This window comes from Eumetopias jubatus, unplaced genomic scaffold, assembly GCF_037043125.1.
Source record: "Eumetopias jubatus isolate StellerSeaLion01/CBP00866 unplaced genomic scaffold, mEumJub1_p1.0 scaffold_2, whole genome shotgun sequence".
In the NCBI taxonomy this organism is placed as follows: domain Eukaryota; kingdom Metazoa; phylum Chordata; class Mammalia; order Carnivora; family Otariidae; genus Eumetopias; species Eumetopias jubatus.
Window position 1 is genome coordinate 176925509 of NW_028274808.1, and position 12897 is coordinate 176938405.

The 12897-nt window shown below is 35.9% G+C and overlaps 1 pseudogene; it reads right to left on the reverse strand.

The window, feature by feature from the left end:
• Positions 1-11270: 11270 nt before the first annotated feature.
• On the reverse strand, positions 11271-12667 carry LOC114196622 (protein LSM14 homolog A pseudogene; annotated as a pseudogene).
• Between the last annotated feature and the right edge of the window lie 230 nt (positions 12668-12897).

Here is a 12897-nt window from a genome sequence, read left to right on the forward strand (position 1 = left end):
CTATTTTTTAAACTTTAACTTGTGTCCACTACATATTGTATATCTAAGAATTCTAAGATTTTTAGGGCCTCCACATACATAATGGGAGTTTTTCCCCTGATCAAAAAGTATTTTGAAAATGTCCTAATATTATGTATTACTATGATAGGAATAGTAAGAATTATAATTGCATCTCTGGAAATTTACATTCCAGCAAGAATTGTAAATTTTCAAAAACTGGATTTTTTTTATCATGCTTGGTTTATTTATAATTTTTTTCAAAGTAGAAATAACTACTTCTACAACCTTCTTAGAAAAAGAGAAAAAAAGGCTAAATTATTTCAGAACTTTTGAAAACTGATAAGGGAAATGCTCATAAGATACTTATTACCATAAAGAATTTTAAAAGACTATGTACAAATTAAAAACCATAAAATTGAATCCTCAAGCAAATTTGGCTTAAAAGACAGAACAGTATTATATTCTTAAACACCACTCTATTTCATACTTTTAGTGTTAAAATAGCATTGAAACCTGCTCTAGAATTTAGCTTCTTCATTGTAAAATAGAATAACATAAATTTATGATTTAGAATAAGAAATGGGAAAAAGTGTTTAAGTCAACAAAAATCCAATATTAAATGAATATATGAAGCCAAATACAAAGCTATATAAACATCCTTTTCAAAATAAAATGCTAGCTTCGATATATAACTGTATGAGATGCATTTGGAGAGGCTTGCTCACCATTTTCAAAATATGATAAACCATGGCTTAAGCCAAGAGGATAAAGAAAAGTCTCTCCAAATTCCTGTATGTTAGACAACAGCTTAGACTGCCTGCTTATTTGTTACAGATCCACCCAAATCTAACTAAATAAATCTCTCTTAATAGCACAGTTTGATAACAGTTCTGACAAAGAAAACTGCCATCAGCAACTTCTGGCTGCCAAAGAATACTGCATTATTACAAGGTATTGGCCAAATATATGGACTCACTAAAAAAGCAATTAAATGGTTTCCTAAGTCTACTTCTAATTTAATGCTAGAATTAACCATTTAATTAACCTATTTTTATTAAAATAGAACATTCATATAATAGCTTCAGCTTAAGCCTTGGGACTTTCTTGCATATTAGTGCTGGCTTCTTTTTCATCAAGTAGGCCCGAGATTATCCCACTATATCCAAATTCATTCAAACTTCGGCCAACCCAGATATCCCTTTGAGCTTCAATCTCAAGTATTCATTTATTCAGCAAATATCCACAGACAGCTACTATGTGCCAGGCATTATGCTAGGCACCAGAGACACGTTAACAGCATTTGCTCAGGAACATTTATTTTATAAGCTATCCCACAATAAAATGTTTCAGTAATCAGTTTATCTTGAGAAATGTTGTATATGTTACCACACTCCCAAATATTCAGAGCCTATTTTTAAAATTGTGAAAGCATTGCAAGATTGTGTACTTAAAGACAAAACCACACATCTTAGAATGGCAAAAATACAAAACACTGACAACACCAAATCCTGGTCTATCATTCATTGCTGGTAGAAATGTAAAGTGGTTCAGCCATTTTGGAAGACCATTTGGCAGATTCTTACAAAACTAAACATAGTCATACCATACAATTCAATGATCACACTCCTTGGTATTTATCCAAATGAGTTGAAAAGTTATGTCTACACAAAACCTGCACATGCATGTCTATAGCAGCTTTCTTCATAATTGCCAAAACTTGGAAGGAACCAAGAGGTCTTTTAGGAGGTGAATGAATAAACTGTAATATATGCAGACAATGAAATATTATTCAATACTATAAAGAAATGAGCTACCAAGACATAATAAGACATGGGATCTTAAATACATATTACTAAGTGAAAGAAGCCAATCTGAAAAAGCTACATATTGTATGATTCAAATTATATGACATTCTGGGAAAGGCAGTGACACTCTAGAAAACACAAAACTATGGAGACAGTAAAAAGATTAGTGGTTTCTAGGGGTAGGTGGGGAGGGAAGGATGGATAGGCATGGCATAGAGGATTTTTTTAGGGCAGTGAAACTATTCAGTATGATACTATAATGGTAAACACATATCATTATACATTTGATAAAACCTACTGAATACACAATACCAAGAGTGAACTCTAAAGTTAACTTAGGACTCTGGGTGATGTGTCAGTGTAGGTTCATCAGTTCTTTTTTTAATTATATTTTATTATGTTATGTTAATCACCATACAGTACATTGTTAGTTTTTGATGTAGTGCTCCATGATTCATTGCTTGCGTATAACACCCAGTGCTCCATTCAGTACATGCCCTCTTTAATACCCATCACCAGGCCAACCAATCCCTCCGCGCCCCTCCCCTCTAGAACCCTCAGTTTGTTTCTCAGAGTCCATAGTCTCTCATGGTTCGTCTCGCCCTCCAATTTCCCGCCCTTCATTTTTCCCTTCCTACTATCTTTTTTTTTTTTTTTTTTTTAATATACAAGGTTCATCAGTTCTAACAAATGTACCACTCTGGTGGGTTATGTTGATAGCAGAGGAGGCTATGTATGTGTGGAGAGATCCCTGTCTCTTCTCAGTTCTGCTGTGAACCTTAAGCTGTTGTAAAAAGTAAAAATCTGTTTTTTAAAAAAAACATTTACCGTGATTATGTGACTTGTGTGTCAGGAAATTATTACTATTTCTTTATGGAATGAGTAATCTTAACACATTTCAGGAACTCTTAGCCCATATGATACATAAATGAATCAACAATTCAGTAAAGTAATTAAAACACTCAGAAATATCAGTTTCCAAAACAACCTACAAAGAAGCAAAAACTACTGTAGCCAGTTATTTTAGCAAGTTGACTAATCAAGTAAATGAAATTTCATCTTGTATTCATAGTAGATAAATCAGGAACTATCTCTTGCATCATATTTTAAGCAAAAACTCAATTTTAACAAACTTTTTATTTAGAGTCAAGATTTGCTCAATATGAGGTGATATTCTCCAATAATACATTTATTTAACAAACATTTTTTTAAAACTCCAAATTTGTGTTGGCAAACATTTTCTGTTAAGGGCAAGTGAGTAAATATAAAACAGGGAGCAGCCCAAATTAGGCCTGAAGGGTGTGAGTTTGCTACTCCTGGTCTAGATGATAGGGATAAATATTTTAGTTTTCTGCTTTTAAGAATTTAGAATCTCATGAAGGAAATATAAGTCTGTATTTCATTATTTTAACTTTTATGGAATTGTAAAAGAGGAAACGTTGACCAAAGAAAGAAAACGCACAAGTGAGACATTTTTCTCATGCTCCCTGAGTGAAGAGTGGCTTATCATATAGTGCAAGTTGCTATTTTGTTAAATATTTGGTTGCTCAAAAGAAGATCTGTCTTTTTCTTTGCATATTATTCTGGAACGTATGGGACTACAGATGATATTCATTAAGAACTCACCCACTCACCTCCTACTTTCTGTAGCAACTTATGGTAGAGATATATCAGAAGATATGATGAAAGGATATGTGGGAGAGTCAGCAATTATACTCAGCTAAGGATACCCACCACAAAGGCAAAACCTACTATTGAAAAGTAACAAAGCTGCAAAACAGAACAACCAACAATGAGGTCTAGAGGTAGAACAAGAGTAGGAAAGACCAGCGCCTGATATCCTCCAGGGGAAGACTGAATAGATTATAGCATGTCTTGCCTCAAGAGTCTCAACTGGGGAGACAATGAGGTCATCACTTCCAAGACTTGGCCTTGCTAATTTTCTTAAAGGTGCTTGCCTATAGATTTCCTGGGAACAGTAGTCCAAAGGCCCTGGGGTCAGAGGACCTGTTAAAATAGATTACATAACTGATTAGAGCTTTGAGCAAACACTTATGGAGCATTGGTACAATGGTTAATTTTGTGTGTCCACATGACTGGGCTAAGGGATGCCTGGTTAGCTGGTGAGACATTTTCGGCTATGTTTGTGAGGGTATCTCTGGAAAGGATTAGCATTTGAATAAGTAGGCTAAATAAATATGTTGTCCTCACCCATGTTAGCATCATCCATTTTGTTACTAGATGTTACCTGAATGGAAAAAAGAGGGTAAATTTGACTTTTTTGCTTAAGGTGGGACATCTATCTTCTTGCATCCTTGGACATCAGTGCTCCTGATTCTTTGACCTTCAGATTTGGGCTAGAACTACACCACTGACTTTTCTACGTCTCTAGTTTGCAGACAGCTGAACATGGGACTTCTCAGCCTCCATAATTTTGTGAGTCAGTCCCTCATAATGAATCTTTTTCTTTCTTTCTTTTTTTTTTAAGATTTTATTTATTTATTTGAGAGAGAGAGAGAGAGAATGAGAGATAGAAAGCACGAGAGGGAAGAGGGTCAGAGGGAGAAGCAGACACCCCGCCAAGCAGGAAGCCCGATGCGGGACTCGATCCCAGGACTCCAGGATCATGACCTGAGCTGAAGGCAGTCGCTTAACCAACTGGGCCACCCAGGTGCCCGAATCTTTTTCTTTCTATCTATTATCTATCTATCTATCATCTATCTATCTATCTATCATCTATATCATCTATCATCTATATCCTATTGTTTCTATTTCCTTAGAGAATCTTGACTAATACAAGTGCATATGTTTATTTGCCCATAATAGTTGCTGTGGAGGATAGAAGAGAGAGTAAATACTTCAATTTATGAAATCATTAAGTTGGGGATATAAGATATATACTTGATAGAGATACACACGCGTGAATGTTAAGCAGTTAAATAACATAACCCACAAAGCCATCTTCTAGAAATTGTCTTTTCCAAAAATAATACTACAATCCTACAAATTGAAGAGAAGATAAAAATTAAATAACATTTTAGTGTATTTTTTGAAAGCTTAACTGGCAATTAAGTTTGAAAATACGAATATAAAGTGTATGGTTCAGTTGAGAAATAAGGAACAGGAATGAGAATGAGAAAATACGTCATCATTTTGAATTCAGAAGTTTCCTGTTCTCATATTTTACTGAATTATTATGTTATGTCCAATAAACCCCTAATCTTTAATTCTTTGTGCTCATTCTATGGTTTCCTACCCCATGCACATGGAATGGCTTACTAGTTTTACCACCATCTAGTGGTAAGACCAAGTGATTGAAAGTAAACTCAATGGAAGGTAAGAGGCAGATGAAGGGATGTATTCTACTTTAACTTTAGGACAATATAGCTGATAATGCTCCTTTCAGGTTCTTAGTATATTATCAGACGTGATAAACTTTATAGGTGAGAGGTTTAAAACAAAGCTTGTAGGAGAGATTTTAATTTTTAAAAACTGATTATTTGTATTCTCAAACAAACCTTTTTAAATAAGAGTACCTGTAAAATTGATTTATGTTTGCTTGGTCTTAAATACAAGAAGTTTCTTTCCCTGGAAGTAGGCGAAGAGAGTACTCTCACTCTAATTGTGGCTAAATTGTGAGAAGACAGAACATAGATGGATGGTAAATAAGCGGAACAAACCGACAGCAAAGCTGGCGTTCAGAACTGGATTGCAAAACAGTTAATCAAAATCAGTGACTTTCACTAACAGGAACTAAGCCAACATTACTCTGTGGTTTCTAAGAGGAATCTTCAGCTAAAATAATCAGGTAAGCTGTCATAGGATGCTCCCTAACTTACATGACTATGGATACTAATAATTTTAAAATTAAAAAAATAAGAATGAATACAGTAATAAAAGAAGAATAGAATAGTTATTTTTTGAGAGGAAAAGGTTTAATATTCATTTCAAGTAGTGGTGACAAAATGCTTCAAGAAACACTAGGAGCAATATGACCTTATGTTAATATCTCTCTTCTAGCAAAACAGAATCAGGAAAACAGGTATTGGGCGTTTCTTCTGAGCACCGATACCAAATATAAGTTCATTGATAGAATTCTGTTGCTTATGATAAAATACCAATTAAAATGGAAAATTACATTATTGTAAATGAATTAACTAATATGTATGTGAAACATAAAAACTTAAAATGGAAGCTCTCAAAAACATTTCAGAAATCACTTAATCCAGACCCCTCATTTTTCAAATTAAGAAAACTATTGAGGGAGCTAAATTCTACTCAATTTTTTTCAATCCGTAACATTTGACCTAGATCAAATATGTGAAACTTTGCAGACCTAATCTGAAAGAACTACTTTTCCGTCTATGTTCCCAGTAGTCTCTATATGGTCCTTACCAGTGTTTTGTTAGAGTTTTGAAAACAACCCAAATGTCAGTTGTTCTTACATTCTCAAACACCTTCATCTTTTCCATCTGTGTATCCACTGCTACCTATATAGAGTTCAACAACACTTTGAATTGTCTTAGGAGAATTTACTCACACAAACAAAAATATTAGTGAGAAATATTCACTGCATCCGTTCAGTTAACAAACATTTACTTAAACCATCTGCTAAGTGCCAGGCACTATGTTAGGTGCTGGGAATAAATAATCAGCAAAACGATCCATGGGCTTTGCCTGGAGGGAGATTATAATATAATGGAGGAGAAAGACTAATAGAATAAGCAAGACACAAAACCATATAAAGCTTTAGTTCAGTGGAGAAGTACATACATATTTAATGAGGATAACTAAGGTGGTCAGGGAAAGCAAAGAATGCTTCCTTAAGAAATGAAGATTTAGCTGAGATTCGAGGAGTCTAATTTGAAGAGCTGATGTATATGTTGGTATATCTATAATCAAAATGTGTAGTTTGAAGAACTGAAAGAAGATTTACAGACAGTGAGCATGGATGGAAAATTAAGTGTAGTTAATACTCTTAATGAAATATTATGTGGCACTCGAATGATCTATAGGTACATACAAGAATATGAATGGGCTTTAGCAATATATTATTCAGTGGAAACTTATTTCTATATAACACATTCCTCTTTATGTCTTCACATTCTTTAAAAATGTAAAAATCATGATTACCTAACTGGCTGTGCAAAAACGGACTTCTGGTGAGATTTGGGTAGCAGGCAAAAATCTATGCACCTGTAAAAATACACACACACTAAGTTTTATGATAGTAGGTGCCACATGTTAAAAGAATGATGGGATGGCGGAAAAGAACATAGATATGATGTAGAATGTGTTAGTGTTTTAGTTTTTGAGTTGAATGATGAATTAGAGTTTATAATATTAAAGATTAAAAAATACAAAAAGAGAAAGCCATCCACAGACCAATAATGATAATATATTTAAAAATTTAAAAACACAGGTCATGAAAATTCAGTTGTAATGCCTTAAAGATCCAACATCCAACAAAGATGAGAGAGAGAGAGAAAGACAGAGAAGAAACTAAAACATGGAGCATTAGTATTGTGCTGGTTGAGAGGTTGGCAAATTCTTAGAGGCCACATCCTTAATCATGAACGAGTTATGTGGGTCTTTAGTTATGTATTGATGGATAGATTAAAGGATTTATAAATTAAGGTTTGCTTTGAATTCTCTTTTCTAGATTGGGGATGGAGGGGGATGGTGGGGGAAGAGTGAAATGAAAAAGTTTGTTTTTCTTTAAGATTACTCCCACTACAGTGTGAAAAAATCTTTGGAAAGAGCCAATAGAGGATATACACCTACCATTTAAGAAGTAATAGAAGAGTCCAAAGTAGATTGGATAGTATGTGATGTAGCGTAGTAGTTGTGGAAATGGGGAGCATTAAGCTGATTACATATAAAGATATGTAAAATATCTTTACAATAGATAAAATTTATAAACTAACTGAATATGGACTTGGAGGGTGAAAAGATGTCAAGAAAGACTATTAAACTTCTGGTATCTGCAAAATTAAGCATTTGGTAATGCTATTAAAACACTGTATGAGAGCTAGATTTAGGTAGTAGTTTACTTATTCAACAATTTATTCAGCATTTACTAAATATTGATTTGTGAGTCATCATTGTTCTAGGTACCAAGATACTAATGTAAACCAGATCCACAAATTTCCTGCTTTCATAGAGTTCCCAGTTTAGTGAGAAGAGCCAGGTCACAAAGAAACATGCAAGCAGATAAATAAGGTAGTTTAAATTCTATGTTATATAGAGGAAATAAAACAACATGATGAAATTAGGGAGTGAGGGGGGAGGCTAGGAAGCTATTTTAAACAGGAGATTCACAGATTTCTCTGAGAATGACACTTCAGCAGAGACCAGAATAGTAACATCATGAGTTTTGGTTTTAGATAATGTTCTCCTTGAGGTATCTTTGAGATATCCAAGTAAAGATGAGAATGATCCAGTAAAGAAGGCAGAAAAGCAGTCATGTGAGAGGGGCTCTACAGCCCTTGTAGAAGAGATCAAGGAGGGGGTTAACCTTTCACATCCCATAATATCTATGTTTAATTTGTATACCTTTTTATCCTTTCTGTCTGCTTCTCTAAGTTAAAGTTGTGAAATTTGGTAAATATAAATACAAAATGTCCCGTTAAATTTGGATTTCACCTAAATATGGATTATGTATGTATGTATGCCCATGCACTGTTTGGGACATACTTGTACATAAAATATTTAATAGTTATCTGAAATTCTAATTTAATGGGTATCCTGTATTTTTCTAGTAACCCTGTTCCAAGAAGCACTCAGCTTTCCTAACTCCCTTCTTCCCTCCTCCTTTCTCTCTCATCTTTCCCTTCATCTTCCCTTTCCTTTCTACTTCCCAAATTTTCCACTGGAGGCTTTAAAATCCTCACTTCTTCACTGAATAGAGCAGAGTGGTTCTGCCCCTTCTTGTCTTTTCTAGCACATGCTCAGCTCTCCTTATCAGGCTGTGGATTAGAACCAAAACCAGCCAAGAAGAGACTCACCTTAGAAGTCAGTTGGAGTCTAAAATATATTTACATATATGTAGGCACAGGTCCCAGTAAACTGTAGTACATAGAACACAGAACTCTTATCTGTCTCATCTATATTCCCTATATAAGATTATAGAAGGCAACCGAAATTATTTTTTAAATGATAAAAGCAGGAAATTTGCTGAAGTTATATAATATGTTACCAACAATATTTATGTAGTAGTGTCTGTTTTCTCATCTTTAAAATGAGAGGGTTTAATAATAATGGTAATAATAACAATAACAGCTAATATATTGGCCGATTTCTACTTTCGAGGTATCGTATTAAACATTTAACATGTATTAACCTAAAATTTCCTTTCACCTTTAACAATGTGTGGATCATTGATCTCAGCACAATCTCAGATGTGACAGAGCCTAACTGAGGAGAACTTAGAGATACATTTAGGTTCACGGATGCCATTAATAATGTGATACAATTAAATTTATTGAATGCCAGGCAAAAAGAAGTTTAAAGTTACCATGATTGGGGCACCTGACTGGCTCAGCCAGTAGAGTGTGCAACTCTCTTTTTCTTTCTTTCTTTCTTTTTTTTTATTTAACAGTTTTATTCTGTCTTAGAATAAAAACCTTGCTTTAATACTGTAAGGTGCACTGCAGGTATGCCATGCTGCCAGTTATTATTGGGGCACCAAATGCCTTAGTCAGTGACCCAGAGGGCTTGGAAAACACGTGAATTCATACTTTCAGAGCATGTAGAACTGGTATTTATAGCTTTTCTTGAAACTGGCCTGGGACATCTCAAACAGCCTACATAGGTATTATCATAGCACTTGCTTTGATGTTCTGAATGCTTCGGAAATGTGTTCAATATCATGATTTGTGGATCCTCCAAAAGGTTTTGTCGTTAACATGCAAGCAAACAGTATTAAGCAACATTATCTAAACTACGGCCGCCAAGTAATGGACCTTAAACAAAACCAAATTACAAAACATTTTCTTGTAGAGCTATACAAAAGATATAAAATTAAAAATAAAAATATCAACCATCTTTAAATATTCCAACTCTCCTACAGTGCAGTTTTCCACATCTTTTTCACTATTGAATACTTTAAGGAGAAAGTTAACAAAAATCAAAATAGATAAAAATATTTAAATCTTGAATCCCTTTATTCCATGGCCTTCATAAAAACACAAAAATGGCCAGATTTTTTCTCCACTATAGCTTAAAATGTCAAAAAGATTTACTAGTGATTTATAATTAGCAATGAACTCTATTACCGAGTCATTTGTGGGCCATAGGCCCAAGGACAAGTGTTAGGATATCTTATAGGTTGCCAAAATTTCTAGCACTCTGAATCCTCTTGAAATATAATGGAATGAATCAGGGTATCACGACAAAATTCCAGGCATATCAGGAAGAACAGGTTAATCGATGCTCAGTTTTACTGTCTTAAAAAAGGGGAAAGTGCTTGTTTGAAAATACAGCTAAGTATAGTCTTATCTATGATTATTTACATTCATATACTGAAAATATTTATTATTTGGACAAATCCTGTGATTAGCCATTTGTTATAAAATGAAGTTCTTACAATGAGTATGAGTAATTTATCCTTTCCAGATAATGAAAGAATGTATCAAATCTTCATTTATGTGCCAAACATTAAAAAAAATCAAAATTAAAAATCTCAAGCCTGGAAAGCTATGAAAAAAGACCCACCACCCACAGCTCTGCTCCTCAGCACATCACCTTCTGCAAGGACACAGTATGTTTGCTAACTTTAAAATGTTTATTCTTTAAAATATTAGTTGCTTTTTATACAGCTACACAAAGTTCTTAATGTTTCTTTGGCAGTGGAATATAATGGAATTTTACTACTATATAAAAAAGTTACCTTTGCCTAAGAAACAGTATTTACTGTATGTACATAGTTGACAGACAAAATTCTCTACCATCCAGCACCCTAATTAATTGACAAAATAAGCTACCTCAAAAGGGATATTACAGGATTTCCAAAAAGAAAATAGAGAGAAAGATAGAGACACACATGTGCACGCATGCACACACACACACACACACACATACAAACCTTCTGTGGCTCAAAACACAGTATCACGGCCCTATCTGCAGGCAACTTAACAATAATTGCCAAATACAATTTAATGATAAGAAAAATCCTTTCAGTGATGAAAAAATATAAGTCCCACTGAAGTACTGCTGTAGTTTGACTATACATTAAGAAATTACTTAACCTTCTGCTATTCCAAATATATTTATTGCTCATTTTTTAAGATGAGCCTCCCCCCAAAAGTAACTGCATTCTATCTTTGAAATAGAGCAGAAAAACAAACAAACAGGCAAACAAAAACTCAGTGCTGGTGACAAATATACAGCAAATTCACTTCTTCATTCTTCTCAAAGACTGGTACCAATTCTCAGGACCATGAAGAGCTAGAAATTCACCTATTTTCAAAAACTTGTGTGTAGACAAGCAGATTTGTTGTCTTTCCTGTATTCAAAATCTGCTGACTCCCTGCCCCCACAACCTCCTCTGAATCCACCGCGAAATCCTTGAGGGGTGGTGAAGGTACCACCTCCGCCACCACCATGCCCTCGGCCACCACAGAAACCAAGACCTCCTCTGCCTCGGTACCTGCCATGGCCACAGTTTGGACGAAGTGGGATTTCAAATGTTTCGGCATTTAATCTTTCTTCAGCCCAGGTTGGTCTCCATTCTCTATTATCATCACAAGAAATATTATCAAAGAAGGATTTGGTTTTGTCATAATAACCATTAGGGCCAAGTGGATCCTCTTCATCTGCATTTCCTTCACTGTTTTGGATATCAACTCCTGAGTGTCCTTTATCTTCAACATTTACAGGCTTCTCCTGCTTCTCAAGTTTATCTTCTTTCAATTTAAGTTCATTAGGAAATTCTCTATTTCCTCCTTGTTAAATTGTGCATTTGCACTTTCAAAGTCAAAGTCTTTCTCAAATTTCATTGGACCATCTCGTCAAATACCAAATCGTCCCCTGCCACTGTCGATGACCCTCATGCCCTCTCCTTGGAGCTGAAGGAGAACCTGGAACTATTTGTTTGTTACTATCATTTTTGGGTTGCTCATTTTCTGGTCTTGAAGCTTTGTGTACTTCAGCTCGCCTGTGCTCTTGATTCTCTATTGCTTTTTGGCTGGTAGATGGTAAAGGCCTGGTTGATACAGGGCTCTGTCTCCCAACAGGTGCTGGAGCAGGTAAGTGAGCAGAGGTGGTCTGTACTGCTTGTTCTATGGTAGGGCTTTTTCTCAAAGAGTTTAACTGAGGGCTTGAACGACCTTGAGATAACTGTGTTCTTAGCGATCTTGTATTCTGTGTAAAGGCAGAACCAACTGCAGTACTTTGGGATAGGCTACCACTGTTTGATGTTTCCGTTCCAAACGATGTCAAAGAGCTTCCAGCAACACCAACAGCACCAAACTGCTGCCCGACTCATGAACTTGGACTGAACTGACTGTATGTCGACATCCTGCCAAAAGGTCCATAGGAACCCACTGACTGGAATGAAGAAGTAGACGAGCCTGGTGAAGAATGAACAATAGCTGGGTCTTGAGGCAAAGAACATTGTGGTTTTGGTGGCTCACAGTGAGGTCTTTAATATCACTTCCCCGGAATATGATGTATTCAAAGACTAAATCTCTAGGTGGTATTGGACGATCTGTTGGTCTGTCTTCTGTACCAAAGGACCGAACTTTGGCGAGGGCTATGGTGGAGTTCTCAGTGTTGATAGTGTAGAGGATGCCCTCGTAGCGGATCTCCGCCTTGGAGATAAGGCTGATCTTGCTGCCGATGTAAGGGGTGCCCCCGCTCATGACGCCGCTGCCACCGCTGCTCTGGCTGCTCGCAGAGAGGCAGATCCCACGCCGCTGTCGCCGCTCCGCAAGCCCATTCGCTCAGTGGGCGCCTACAGCAGCTGCCTCACACCCAACATGGCGGTGGTGCCTGCTCCGCTACCCTCCCCCAGCCTCCTGCCCTCCAGCCTCCGCACGGCGGTGGCAGTGGCAGCAGCGAGTGGGCAACTCTTGATCTCAGGGTTGTGAGT